Source organism: Danio rerio, chromosome 18 (genome assembly GCF_052040795.2).
Source record: "Danio rerio strain M-AB ecotype USA chromosome 18, GRCz13ab, whole genome shotgun sequence".
NCBI classification, from domain to species: domain Eukaryota; kingdom Metazoa; phylum Chordata; class Actinopteri; order Cypriniformes; family Danionidae; genus Danio; species Danio rerio.
The window spans coordinates 38257439-38273863 of NC_141038.1; positions in this window are offsets into that span (position 1 = coordinate 38257439).

Consider the following 16425-nt stretch of genomic DNA (forward strand, 5'->3'; position numbering starts at 1 on the left):
ATGGGTCTTTGTCCGAGGCAGAAGAATTTGCATAGGCAAATTTTATGCAAATCGGGACAGAAATGTTAAAGTCTCTTATAGCGTTAATATGTTGCACTCATATTAAAATAAAATGTCAACGATCGATTTGTACAACGAGTAAGCTTTTCAAAAAGTCCAAACTTGAACAGTATGAGAGGATGTTTAGCTTAGGTACAGTAAACATTATATGCAGGGGTATTAAAACCAAAAATATTAATACAAGAGAAAGGGAAACTTTGCAAAACATATGATTAAACATAAAGAGAGTAAAGTTTATATGAAAACATCAGTGTTAAACAAGCAGTTTAAAGAGTCATTTGTAAGTTGTTCCTGTGTTTAATGCCGCATAGCACATTCCTTTGGGTCGTAAATACCTTGGAATCAGGTTTCGAGTCTTCTCTGGCAAAGTTGGCTCGGTTGTGGACTAAAATGCAAAATATTTATGTGTCTGGTCGGCCATATTACTTACACTTCAGTTGTTTCTTATATCCCTTGAGTAAATCACTTTGATAAGCAAACGTAGCCTGTACTTGAGAAACTTCTGCTGAATCCATGTTGGGCAAAGTATTCTGTGACAATGGCGGTGATGACAACATGGAGACAGATTAGATCCAAGTGCAAAAGTTTAATAGTGCTCAGCAAACAAATCCAAATCATAAGGCTCAGTCGTAGTAATCCAGAAATCCAAGAGCAGTAGACAACAAATCAGGCACAAAGGTTAGAGCAGAAAAGCAGTAAAACACAAGGTGAAACGCTTGGTAAGGCAGCAGATACTGCCAATACTCCGCACTGTGTTTGATGTGGCCAGGTTAATATGGCCACCAAACAGGAAGTAACCAACGAAGAATAGGCAGTCAGAATTCGGGCGAAGGCTCCCTTTGCTGGCTGGATGGTGGTTACTAGTCCTGTTTGTTACAGTTTGTTTTCCTGTCTTGTTAGATTAATCAAATATATTTAACCTTCTCATTGTGCATTTGTGTGCATATAATCTCATATAATACAAGTAACCTAAACAAGAGTTCATATGCAAACACCAGCGCCATCAAAAACTTTCATCTGAAATGAGCATTTTTCTCTGCCTCCAATATTTTTGTAGTAATGAATCTTAATTTAAATTAATATATTTATTTTTATAAAGGTTCACATGAATTTTTGTTGTCTTTATTGTTTGTATAACAATTCTTATCTACAAGTAACCTTTGTTTTTCTGACTTGTTTGATTATTCAATGCAGATATAATTAACCTTCTCATTGTAGATTTGTTTGCAAATAATCTCATATGATACAAGAAACACCATCACGTTTACATCATTTTTGTTAATTGTAAACGATACAACCATGTTTTTCAGAGCCTTTGTAAATTATAAGTCCTTTAATTATTATTAACAATTATAACAATCCCATAATAATAATATAAATAAGATAACGGACAGAAGCACCTCGCAATCGACCAAATAGTTTTCAACGCATTTTCTTAAAAAAAATATATATATATATATATATATATATATATATATATATATATATATATACATATATATATATATATATATATATATATATATATATATATATATATATACATATATATATATATATATATATATATATATATATATATATATATATATATATATATATATATAGCGTTTAAATGCAAAAATTTGTGCCATCTGAAATATTCTTCTGAAATGAGCATTTTTCTCAGCCTCCAATATTTTTGTAGTTATGTCACTTTAAAGTCAATGCAAAGAACCTATTTTTACCATAAAAATGGATTTACTGAACATACACACTGAAGCTTACAAAATTTTAGAACAGATGGCATTTAAAGGTTTTTGCATCTGAACTCTTCATATATATATACCAGAAGATACGGAGAATTCTTGTAATATTTTATTATATTGGCATCAATAGTGTGCTGTTACTTACTGTAGGACATCCAAGAGTGATGTTCATCTTTGTGTAAAGTAGTGCTTTAGCCTGCTTATTTTACATGACCAAAATTTGAAGTGGGGAATTAACATTTTAGTTCATTCTATACCACTTTATATTTACTGTACACTAACATTAACGTTAGCTCAACAAATGCGATTTAACTCAGGGGGGTTTCTCTTTGCTTTCCAATAACTTGCGTTTCAAATTGTCTGCGTCCCATTTTTACTTAAAAGTTTCAAACGTACTTCTTTCTTCACGTACTGTTTTGTCCCATTGTGTTGTAGGTGAGTGTAACATGAAATTAGCTCATTTTATGAATATTAATAAATCAACAATAACGGTTTATTCTTAATTATTAATATTCCGGCTTAAGCTTCAGTCAATTTGGTCAAACAAACATATGATTGTAAATGATCATGCTCGCGCGACCGAGCGGATTCCCAGATTATGAATATTAATTATCAACAATAACGAATTGTTATTAATCATTAAAATTCCGGATCAATTTATTGTTAATTTGACCAAACGAACACAAGCAGAGCTGCCGCTCTTCCGAGCGGACACGGTAATCTATTCATTTAGAAAAAGGGAATTTAATTGCTACTTCTTGTGAAGTAGATTAATCATTCAAAAGTTTTAAACAACTTATAATAGCTAGGCAGGGGAATCTGTATTTCAGTGACATTTTCTCGTGAGGCAAACAATACAATTCATTTGATTATAAATGGAATTTATTGACTAGTCAGACGTAACGAAAAAACAAACGCACAAACATACATTAAACACAAAACAAAGGTAAACCACGTGGAGATATTGGGTCTATAGAACGTGTAACAGCAAAGAGACATAGTAAAGCTAGGAAATACAGATTTCAGATAAAAGAGTGACAAAACTTTCAGTTCCACATGCACCATTACGGACCACCAAGGTTATAAAAAAACACCTTTTTGATAAAAGGGGCACAGCTTAATCGCATAACTAAAATCACCTGGTCTTTCATGTCTGGAGTCTCTCTCTTTATGCTTCCGTCCTGATGAAACTCTTTTTGATGTCCTTCTTGATGCGTGGAGTTTGTAATGCAGTTCGGACGAACACAATCGAAAAACTTTAAACTGAGTTTACTTTGCCGGAAAATAAAGAAAGCGTGGTGGGAAAAAGTCCATGCGGCTTAGAAAGCCACGTGTGGCACGAGGGCCACCGTCAATGATGTTCTTTTTAGGACGTTCTCTTTCTGCTCAGATGTTTGGGCAGAAGGTCTGCTTATACCTGCAGGTCACGTGACAACCCGTACAGTATTCTGACCAATGATTTCAGGGGAAAGTTTGCGCGCGAACCTTCCTTTGTCTCGGGGCTGCTCGTATGCAAATTTGAGTGTCCGCCTAAAGCATGCGGACAGGCATTTAATACAGGGCTTTAAAGAATAAAGCAATGCAAGTTATGGTCTTTCTCTATGCATCATGTGTGGTAAAATGTCAGCAGAAACCCATCGGTACCAAACATGGGGGGGTTTAAAGTACATCAACATAATTTTTCATATCCTTACAATATTTATGCTTTACAAAGGCCTAAAGGGAACATACATACAGGTTATAAGAGAGGTTACACAGGTAAGAAAAGTCAGAAATGAGATACAAAGTTTACAAAACATAACACCATAGTTTTGTGCTGGTTCAGGATTTGATGAGTTCATTTTCTTTCTGTCGGAACAGCCTCGTGGTTGTGTGTGTGTGTGTGTATTTGGGCAGGAATGTCTTTGAAGTGACAGGCCTATCTCTCCAGGCTCCCTAGATTACTTAAGCTGTCACGAAAATCCAGACTTCTTGGAGCCAGGAGTCGTAAAACTTTTCTGTCGACCAAAGCCAGACCGTGATAAAATCAATAAGAAATTTTATCTGTGGACTGTACGTTACATGAGTATGCACATACTGTATCAAATTGAGCAATTGAGCAAATTGAGTATACGTATGGCTGAATCTTGTGAGGATTAAAGTAATACTCGCCTACTCTTTTTTTGAACATTGGGGATTCAAACATACTCAATCACTTGCGTACTGCTTTTTCTATACATTAGAAGAGCAGTAAGCGCATTCGAACGCAGCCTATGTCTTTAAAAAAAAGTATGGCCAACAGTAAGACCAGTCACCTGACAGGAGGTAAGAAACAATATACAGAGAGCAGCATGGCCAACGCAAGAGGGCTACTAACAGCTTGCAAACTTTTCTGGATTTTGAAGTTACCTATGTCTGAACCTACATTTTTAGAATGTACTGAACCTGCAAACTTTATTTTTCAGAAGGGTATTATCACTCTTTTAGTTTGTATATATGCACTGGGAAACTATCACTGAGATGTTTACAGCACACTTTAATTTTTGTACTGTTTTTAGGGTATTGTCTATTGAACTGTTTAGTTTTAACAGACTGAGTTTCTTGTTTTATTGTGTTGTCTAATAACCTCATTAATTCTTTCTAATTCAGCTTTTCTTACCACACTTATCTTTGGGTCATATGGCAAAAGTTGAAAGTTAAAGGACCAGCGCAGGCTTGTTTACAAATAAATTATTTCTTGCTGTGTGAACTTGCTGCTAAAAAGGAGACTAATTCCATCGATCGTTTTAAGAACTACACAAAAAATCCTTCAGTGCAAAAGATTCTTCAGATAATCAAAGAACCAGTACATTCTTTGGAGTTGCGTCCAACTGGCTTGGATGTTTGGTTGGCACAACATCAAAGACATTGTCTTTGTATATCTTATAAAACTTTGCGGACATAACTGGAAGTTTAACTGTGTCTCCATAAATACCTTTATGAGCACAAATTATGATCTGTTTATAAGCCTTCAATTTAAATGAACTGAAAGCCACAGGCAGCAGCACCATTAATCCTCCCATAATCTGACATGGGTTTGCAACCTACTCATCACAGATGTGGAGTCAGCTCTACATAGCTTGAATGTAAATTCACACATAAATGGTTTTGAGTGTCTGCGTGTATTTGAAAGAATGAAAGAATTTAGAGGAAACTCTAAAACTAACATCTTAAAATCTATTCCAGTTCCATTACGATTCATTAATGTGCTTCTATTATGGATTACAAAAAGTCATAGTTTGGGTTTGTAAGAATTGAAATATTACAAATATTTTTGATGTCTTTGACAATTCAAAACATGAGCTGAAGACAGGGCCAATGGACTCCACAACCCACCAGGGGGGAATGCGTGAAAAACCAGTTCCTGCTGCATTTGCATCTGACTATGCTGAGACTCAGCTTTATCCCCCCAACTCACGCATATGGTCATTTCAATGTTTGAATGTTTTAGATTAACCAAACTGACTTTAATTATCATGTTTGATATCATTTGAAATGTCTCAGTGCGATTGGTACAATGGTCTCATTTTCTCAGAAATAGATATAATCAACACAATAAATATATAACTTCAGGCATCTTTTGAACCACTGTGAAGGGTGTGACTTTTTACACACACACCCTTCCTTGAGGGAATTCTTGGATTATTTAAGGCAAGGTTTGAGAAAAACTCAGGGCAATTCTGCCTAACCAGATCAGCCCATAACATGGCTTGCGCCATGTTATGTATATTACAAAGTCAGGAATGCATCTTTTTCATCTTGGATTTATCTTTGATAATTTGATGTTTTGTATTGATCATTTATGAATTGACTGATTGAATTGGCATAATACATTTACCTGACTAATAAATTGTAATGTTTGACCATATTTTGCTCACTCTGTAATTATTAATTCAAGTAGATTACGCTGTATCCTTGTTTCCGCACGTCTTGCGTCAGGTCAGTAGACGGACTAAAATCCAATTGAGATGGAGCATTGGCACACTAATTGTGTTTTAGCGATCCGGCTGACTCTTGATATTGATTTATGTGTACTTAGGTGGAAAGGGCGATAACTTCCGTCTAGGTCAACAAGGTATTGCACGACTAACCTAGATTGGGTACCCGACCTTTGTTTGAAGGTAATATTATTCTAAATTAAGTTCATATGGGAAACCATGGGCTTGGTGAAATCCAAAGTTACTATAGAGTCCAGTAGTCGGGTACATTTATATTAATGCCCTAACCTCTAATTAGAAATGATGATTGTCTTAACTCAAAGGTGTACATCTAAGCGGGACTAACTAAAGTATTTTAGAACGAGCGCACTGGTAGCGGCCATCTAAAGTATTAGTCAATTTACCTCTGTTTAATATTCAAGACTGACCGGAGTGTGATCGTGAGGGACGCCTTCGGCCGAGGCGATTTCTCTGAGCGACATGAGCACCCGAATGAACGGATGTAATAGTTACTAGTGAAGACAAACGGTTCAAACATTTATCTAAATTAGATATTGATATAATCTTCTTAATGTTTTATAATTGGAGTCAGATAAAACGAGGATAAATATATTAATATTCTAAACCACCTCATACTAAAATTGGAGTCAGATATGAGTTAAGTTTACTATAAATCAACATTGTACACTGGAAAGACCGAACATGCAGTGAACCTTCATCCACCAGTGGATACCGTCATTGGACCAACCGGGTGGACCTTACAGGTTTAAGGGTGTTCAAAGACAGGCTTACATGCAAGCAAGGTCAAAAAAATCACATTCATTGTCTCATGTATTAATATCTAATTAGTCCATCAACTCATGATTTGTTTATTCATTCATTTATTTTCTTGTCGGCTTAGTCCCTTTATTAATCTGGGGTCGCCACAGCGGAATTAACCATCAACTTATCCGACACGTTTTTACGCAGCGAATGCCCTTCCAGCCACAACCCATCTCTGGGAAAATAATTTGTTTCGCGATTAATTATTCTAAAGCCCTACAGTGTTTGGGGTGAGGGTTGGAGGGTTGTGGTGGTGTGGGGTTAAGGGGCTGTGGTGGTGCAGGGTTAGGGACTGTTTACATATCACGCCTAAAATCATGTGGAAAGTGTGAGCGCACTGCTTTCCTCATCATTTCCAAAACTTACTTAGCTTTGCGATCATGGTCTTTTGCTGTTGTTTGGCGACCATCAACGGTTTTCTCAGAGGATGACAAAATATTGCTGCAGTTCTGAAACAAGTTTTATTTATGGAAAAATAAAGAAGCACTGCAGTGTTTGGGTGATCTGTGTTTTTCTGAAGTAATTAATCTACTGAAATGTGTATATTCAATGCAATCTCACGGCAATTTTTAACTTTTTGATTTAGTGGCTAATTTAGTACGATTTTGCTCATCACCCAATGACCGTTTGTCAGGGTTCTGCCACTCTGGTCTTGTAAATTCTTGTTTTGGTGGCAGAGCTCTGACACTACCCATGTCTGGTCCTGTTTCTGTCTCTGTGCGCGCGCGCCGTTGTAGGTGTACGCAGAGTGTGCGTGCTGCCGCTTGATGCGGCCGCGCGCACTCTTGTACTAGTGTTTGTTCTGTCAGCATCACGCTGCTTTATTCTCGGTGTCTCCGTCTAGTTGGTTTCAGTTTTGGTTGGCGTTGAGATGAAGCATGCGCGTTGCTTATGTGTGAGCGCAGGGTAAGGTGTTTATCTATCGTGTGCTCGTGTCTTGCGTCTCTTGTCAAAGCATGTGGCTAGGTGTTTACATTGTGGTCACGTGCTTTAGTCGTGTGCTTCAGTGTTGTGTTTGTGTTGTCATGAACATGCGGTTAATGAGCTCTCTCATTGGCTGCATGTTCTTGTCCTGTTTTATGTGAGCGCATGGCTTGTCTCGTCTCTGTCATGCGCTCTCCTGTCTATTGTCTTGTCCCACCCACCTTGTTATCTTGTTTGTAATTATTATTTTCACCTGTCCGCCTGTCTGTTTATTGGTTTGTCTTTGCTATTTATTCTCCTAGTGTGCTCTGTTCTGTGCTGGTCCACTGTTAATTGTTTCCCTTTTCTGTTGTATGAGGTCTGTTCGTATCTGTTCTACAACAGTGATTTAAATTAGTGTATCATGCCGAGATCGAGTCTAGTTGTGTGTGTATAATAATGTTGTGTTTTTCCCCACATGGGGAGATCTGAGTTTTTTTATTGTTTTATTTTTTCAATAAATCCTTCACTTCCTGCAATTGGGTCCTCGCCTCCTCCATCCACCCCCATACCGTGACACAGTTGGGGTTAGGGGTGGGATTGGGTGCCACACCTCCTTTTTAAAATCATAAATTTTTGTATGACTGAACTCGTACAAATTCATACGAATTAACCACTAAACTGACAAAACGTAAAATACTGATGTTTCGTTGTGAGATCATACTGGTATATTCCATACAAAGTGTAAAGCTGATCAGACAGTTTTTGTCACATGACTCGTGGTGCGCTCACAGCATTCTAAAAAGTTGAGATATTTTCAATGAGATGCGCATGGAATATGCAAGCATGTCACTTCCATTGGTAATAATGAATTGGGTGGGCAATGGGTGGGCAGATTTAAACCCCAGTTGTATGTTGTTATTCACTTCATTACTCACTGCATGAAATGTATTTTTCAAAATCCCATCAAAGGGTTTATAATATGTATAAGTATGTATATATAATATGCGCAATTATATGGAACCTAATCCTCTAATCTGTTTAACTGTATATTGATGCCATAAGTGATTGTATCCAACAGGAAAAGAAATCAGACATGAAGGAGACAGGAAAAAATCAGAATGCTGTATATTCACTCTGTGTGCCAGCATTGTGTCCTTAAAACAGTTATTATCCTATTGTCCTATATCCTATTACCAACATGCCAATAGTCCACTGTTAGGCTTTCCCAATTGTCCACATGAATCAAACTTTTTTGTAAACCTGTTTGAATAAATAAATAATAAAAAGGTTATTCATTTGGTATAATGACATTTTTTTTACAGCTGATTTACACATAAAATGCTACTAAAATAAAGTTTTCTTTGAAAACCCTTCACATGACATTTTATAGTAGTCCCATGTATTTAATTACGTATGTAATTGTCGCCACTAGAGGGTGTGTATTCACAACAAACAAATGTGTAGTTTCATGACACCATTGCTGCGTCCCAATTCACATACTCATACTACGCCCCAAAAGTATGTACTGTTTTTGTGAAGGAAAAGTTTAGACTTTTGAGTGTGCAACAGAAGAGAATGCAAGCTTTGGGACATACTACTTCCTCTTTTACAGATCATTGTGTTGCTTAGTTATGCCCTCGGTCAATCATCCACACACCATCCACATTTCTGTCCTATTTAATTTCCTACCTTATTGGAGAAGCAGCAGCAGGTTAATCTCCCATTCATGAGTTTTCATGCAGAGAAATCTCATCAGGTCTTTGGATAATTCTGCATTCAGACGTTCAGACTTCCAAACGTGTCTTTATATAAGTTCAGTGTTGTTGTTGCAGATGAAATATAATTCAATTCAATTCAATTCAATTGTTTATTGTCATGTGCACAGTAAGGAAACACGTTTCCCTGTACAATGAGATTCTTACTTTGCCGTCCACAGTGAAGTCATACACACAACATACACATCATACACGACATACACATAAATACACATATATACACAGAAGTGACTGAAGTATAGTTATAAAATCTAAGTATATAAATATCTATGAAAGTAAACAATATATAAAACTGATTTTGGAGTAATGAAACAGATGTAAACAATGTATAGTGGTTCTTAAATTGTACTTATTATGCAAAAAGTGCCTAGTGCAATTGAGTTATGTGCAAAAAAAATAGTGCAAACTGGGATGGGGAATGTAGTGTTGTACTGAGCAGAAAAAGAGACTGTTTATGTGCATTGGTTATCTGTTTAAAAGTCTGATAGCTGATGGGAAGAAAGAGTTCTTGAGTCTGGTAGTCCTGCATCTCACACTCCTAAACAGTGTGAATAATCTGTGTTGTGGGTGCGTGGGGTCTTTCAGGATGGAGGCAGTTCTCTTGTGGACTCTGGGATGGTAGACAGTCTGCAGAGAAGGCAGTGGGGACCTGATGATCTTCTCTGCAGTCCTCACCACTCTCTGCAGACGTTTGTGGTCCTTTACAGTAGCGTTGCCATACCATACAGTAATGCAGTTTCCTTAGCTTCCTTAAGAAGTACAGCCGCTGTTGTGCTTTCTTGACCAGCTGGGTGGTGTTCAGTGTCCAGGTGAGGTCCTCACTGATGTGGACCCCTAGGTATTTAAAACTGCTCACTCTTTCCACTTCAAATTCGCGGATCAACAGTGGCTGATGAGTTCTCCTTTCCTTCCTCATGTCCACTATCATCTCCTTGGTCTTGTCTGTGTTGAGGGTGAGGTTGTTGTCATCACACCATGTCACTAGACTGGCCACCTCCCTCCTGTAAGCTGCCTCATCTCCCCCAGTGATACGTCCTATCACTGCAGTGTCATCCGCAAACTTAATGATAGTGTTGTTCTTGTGAGATGCGACACAGTCATGTGTGAATAAAGTGTAGAGGATGGGGCTTAGAACACATCCCTGTGGGGTGCCGATGTTGGTGAGAATGGTGCTTGAGCTTTTATTTCCAGCTTTTATTTTTTATTTTGTTTTATTTTATTTGACAGATTGCGGTCTGCCAGTGAGGAAATCTAAGAGCCAGTCACAGAGTGTGGAGTGTAATCCGAGTTCAGACAGCTTGTGGGTGAGTTTATGGGGGATAACTGTGTTGAATGCGGAACTGTAATCGATAAAGAGCATATAACACAGATAATGTGATTTAAATATTTTCCAGTTGGCTAGATATTGACTAACAGTTATTCAAACATCTTTACCGAAGCCTCTACTTGACGGTTGGTCTCGCGCGTCCATAATTTTTGCAGTTTATTTACACTTTTCACACGCGTTTGTAGTTCTAATCAAACTTGTGTCCAATACACAATGTATTGTGGGCAATATTAGTGGTTAGAGTATGGACGGTTCTACACTTACATTTTTTACCGGAAATAGCAAATCATCCAGGAACCTCTGGCATACTCTTTTCAACATACTATGGTTTGGGACATACTAATTATATTTTCAAATACTATTTAGGACGGACATGCGAATCGGGATGCAGCACACGTCTGAGTGTGGAAACATGGGAGTCATTGGCTGCGTCCAAAATCGCAAACTTCCATACAACGTAGTATGCTAAAATGAGTATGCAAACTGAGTAATATGTCTGAATTTAAAGAATTCGAAAACAGTATGCGAGAAGTACCTGGATGACTTACTACTTCCAGCTAGATTCTGAAGTGCGCATATGATTCTCGCTAATATATCCCTTGATACTCCTTGAGAAAATTTATAAATGGGACTGAAGTGACACAACAGATGCTGGTAGGTCACATGATCATGACAAAATGGCGGATGAGTTCCATTTATACTACTCACGTTCATACTGTATAGAACATACTTTTCTAACAATCTAGTAGTACATTTAAATTCAAATTGAGTACCTACTGGATGCAGCCATTGTCTTCATTACGTCCTATGGCAATCCTGCAGAAATTAAGTTTACAATTTCAAAGTATTCAAAACTTGCAACATAGGCACATTCTGAAAACATAGCCCTATACATTCCTGGAGATTGCGATTTATGTAGCTAGAATTACAAATGGCTGCATTTCATTTTTAAAACAAACACTATTGGGCAGTATGATGCCGTTCCTTTTCGCTAGCAGTTGAGCACTTACCTCCATATGGATAGCTTTTTTGCTGTTACCAGTTTTCAAAACACACTCGGTTGGATTTAGGGAAGTGGGTGGGTGGGGGAATCGGTTGGTCAGTCAGTAAGTTGACAGCGGCATCTGGTGGATTTATGCAAGAAGGGCAGGCGTGAATGGCACTCGCGAGAGAAATTTGAAATCTTCAAAAACATACACAGCAGCCTCTGGTGGATGTATTTGGCGCTCTCCAGAAATGTATATGGAGGTACATTTTCAGAATGAGCCTGGGTTGAAAACTTAACATCAGATTAGTATGAAGCAGAATAAGGCTAAAATTACGGTGCTGCAATTTAACAAAACACATGCAATTACAAAAAATGCCAGCAAATTAAGAAATGATCTTCATCCGTTTGACAGCACACATTCTGCAATTCCTCACAATGCACACACATTACTTATTTCTGAACTGATAATAATGTAAATTCATAGTATGAATATGATTGGTAAAAGTGAAATCTGGGCAAACTGTTCTGCATCTATCATGTTTCAATTGTCACTCCAAGATCTGTCTATAAGTAGTAAGTAATCTGAGTTCTTTGGCCCCTACTGTTTTATGAAAATATGAATTAGGTCATACTACTTGGTGGCGCAGTGGGTAGCATGTTTGCCTCACAACAAGAAGGTCGCTGGTTCGAGTCTCAGCTGGGTCAGTTGGCATTTCTGTGTGAAGTTTGCCTGTTCTCCCTGGGTTCGCTTGGGTTTTCTTCTGGGTGCTCTGGTTTCCCCCACAAGACCAAATACATGTGGTATAGGTGAATTGGGTATGCTAAAATAGATTGTAGTGAGTGTATGAGTGTTTGCCAATAATGGTTTGCAGCTGGAAGGGCATCCGCTGTATAAAACATATGCTGGATAAGTTGGTGGTTCATTCTGCTGTGGCGACCCTAGATTAATAAAAGGGACTGAAAAGAAAATGAATGAATGAATACTACTTGGCTCACATAAGTTACCAAGTATTTAAAAGATAGTTCCCCCTAAAAAAAAAAAATAATAATTCTGTCATTGTTTATCATCCCCCTTTACTTGTTTCAGGCCTTAATGAGTTTCTTCCTTCTGTTGAAAACAAAAAAAGATATTTAGAAAGATTATGAAAACCTGTAACCACCGACCTCCATATTTCTTTTGAAGTCAATTACTACAGGTTTTCCGCTTTCTTCCAACAGAATAAAGAAAATCCTAAAGGTTTGAAATTACTTAATGAGTAAAATAATAATAATAATTAGTAAAACAATACTAATAATGACTAACATGTTCATCCCTTTAACTCTGTCACAGTTTGTTCTTGATTGAACATGCTGAATACAAGAATAGGATCATTGAATGTCTGAGACCTAAAAATGTGGTAATTGTCTGCATCTGTCAGCAGTTGTCTGCAGCGAGAATTGAGCAGGATATAGGAGACAGGACACAGGCCTGGGGCCAGGAAAATCAAAGCCGCAGTTTAGATGTTTATTTCCTGGAAAGGGATGAATGGCTTTACTGGCAATGTAGGTCAATCAGTTATAAACTTCAAACGTTCCGATTCTCTTCACAAAATTTGCAGTCTTTTTATTTATGTTAACAACTGTAACAATTGTTCCAACTGCTATAAATTCTTAACATCCTGGATTGGCTGTAAAGTTCTCAAAGAGGTGTGAGAACAGCTGAATAAAAAAACATCAGCAGGCTGAAAGACAGAGTTTAAGCATTTGTAATTTAATACATTCTGTGTCGCCATATACTGTCAGACAAGGCTGCCAGACTTGCAAAACTACAGGAAGAAATGATTACAACTGCAAAGTTATATGGTCAGGCATTCAAAATTGCACTCAAATTTTTTCTTTTCTGATGATTTTTTACTCTTTTTGTATTGTCTTTTAATATCATAGAATGAAAGAGTTATTGTAGCAAGTTAAATGAACAAACAAATGTTAAATACACATTCATTTACTACCTAATGGCTATTCAAGATGTAGGCAGAGCTGAGGAGGAACACATTATATGTAATCTGTATAATGCAATCAGAATCCAAAAATCACTTTTTTTAAATACTTGTAATCAGGCTACAGCTACTTTTTTTATGGATTACATGGTGATATACTATTAACGCAATGTCAATACGTTATTCACAAGTCATTGTTTCTCATAAGCCATTGTTTTGTTTTAGTTTTTTTTTTTTTCATATTAAAACTAATATTGAATATACTTGAGATATCAGTCAGATGAGACTGATATTGTGCAGTTAGATTCAATGTTTAATGTAATACTCATATTGCTGTAAGGATGGATTTTACTCAATATGAAATAACAATGAAATAATACAACTCTGGAATATGAAGACATACAAGAAAGAACAAATAACCTATCCTTCCCCTCTGGCATTGAAAATGTTTAGGGTCAAGTATAAGTACTTCCGTGCTGGCACGTGCACAGATGGGGCTCAACCTATGTTGTCCCACATAGGACAACACCCCCCACATTGGATAGTGTTTGCACGGGGCTGCTTCCATGTGACGTAAAAATGTTTTGATTACTCATCAACATAGCAGGCCAAAATAAAGAGAAAAATGCCTCCTCCGCTTGCCTTTTTGATAACCTTTGTCTCATCCCTAAGCAAATATGCAAACCTTAGAGGCACTGAAATTCAAAACAAAGGGTGATAAATAGCTATAGCTGTATCTGGGTATTTAAAGTGACCTGGTGAATCACTTAGAGAAGATTCTGTTGCCAGACTTCCTGCACAGCCTCTTTGTGTCCCTTCCTATTTCCAGGTATGCTGGCTTTATACAATTATTCTTAGAATGGTATGTTATTTTGTGTTTTTGTATGCTAGGCTAAGCTGTTGTTTATTTTGTGTTCATTTTCTATTGACCTTATTCTCAAATGCGGAAGTGCGCATGTTTTCGCGATTGTCTTAGAACTTCCATTTCAGTTGCCTATGGGAGAAATGACAAGGAATAATAAACATCAAAAAACGGTCAAACTACTTGCTCTACAAACAAATGTTTGCATGAATATACAGACCAAGTAGAATAATACAACAAGGAAATATCAGTTTGCAACATCAAACAACGAAACGAGCGGTTTTTAATGTCTAAAAATGAATGGAAGTGAATGAGACCGGAAGTCTCGTGCCAAAAAGATTCAAATGGCTGCGCCCCCTCGTCGGCGGAGAATAAGGTCAATTCACATTTTAAACCTGCCTGGAAAAATAAATATTAAAGTTTTGATTAATCCCCCAAATCATATATCCAGTAAATTATGTGGAGGCTTAAAGTCCTCGTGAACCACAAGTTGCTGACACTTTTGTTTCAGTATTCGAATGTACTTCCAACCGAAACAGAATATTGATTAGGGGAAGTGCCGTCTACTGTGTATCATTTTCTTATAGCAAACTAATGGTAAGAGGACCATGGTTATTGATATGCAGTTGCTATAAAAGCCATTGGGTTAAAGTCAACCGAATAAAGCAGACAGTACGACTTTGATTGAAGATTACCAAAAAATGCTAACTGTTCCAATTGTTTCCAATAGGGTTGAGTTTAGGAGAGGATGGTGGCCACACCAATTTATGCCCATAGCAGCTACAGAAGTATTTTTGCAGTATGAAATGGTGCATTGTCATGTATGAAGCTGATTTTGCTACCAAGGCATGGTTATTTTTATGTTTGGAAGGAATTGGTCAGTCAGAAACTCTATACTTTGCTGAGGTCATTTTTTAATATTTTAAGGCCTACCAGCTCTCTCTCTCTCTCTCCATGATTCGAGCCCAAAACATGACTCCAAAACCTTCTTGCTGATGTCACAGCCTTGTTGGGACATGATGGCCATCCATCATCCATCCACTACTCCATCCATCTGTACCATCCAGGGTTGCACAGCACTCATAAGTTAACAAGACTGTTTGAATATTAGTCTTCATATGTGTATGAGCCCACTGCAACCATGTCTGCTTGTAAGCATTCGTTAGCAGTGGCCGAGTGGTTTATGCACAACTGCAAAGATAAACAAGGGAGCTAGAGAAAGAGTTTAATCCGTTCAATATAAAAAGACTATGAAGCGCACGTTTGTATCATCAGTAATTAAAAGTGCTGGAGAAAAAGATATAAAAAAAAACATAACACAGAGTGGTAATTTGATAAAAAAAAAGGATATAATTGCATTATATATGTTATATGTTATAGCTTAAATAAACTTTAGGCTTAAATAAACATTAGGCATGCATATTAAGACAGCTGTTCTGTGTCAATTAAATTGGTTGACTGCTGAAATTCACATTTTTAACCCAGCTGGTGTAGGAGGCCGGGCATGAGAATTGAGCACACTGATGCACAGCAGTGCACCACTGACAAATTTGCCCACCCAATTTGCAAATGTGATGTACCCTAAAAACTCACACAAAAGACTAATCCTGCGGCTTTAAAATTGCACATTTTCATAGTTTCTTTATCTCTCTCTATCTGTTTAAGATACCCCTGGGCCCGGTTTTTCAAAAGGTTTAATCCGGATCAAATTGATCCAGATTTAGTAATTCTATTTTTGCGATCCGTGATCAGGTAATCCAGCTTACTTTTTGAGCCAGTTTTTCAAAGCGACATTGGATTGGATCAATCTGATCTGGATAGGAACTTTTCAGGATCACTAAATCTGGATTACCAGTGCTCAAACAGGATAGGAAATCACAATGTAGAACTGTAGATATGTTAAGAGCGACAAGTAGAATAGCCAGCGTGGGGTCAATATAATTTATTTTTTTTAAATGAAAACTAAGAAAATGTAATAAATATTAAATTAATAATAATAATAAAT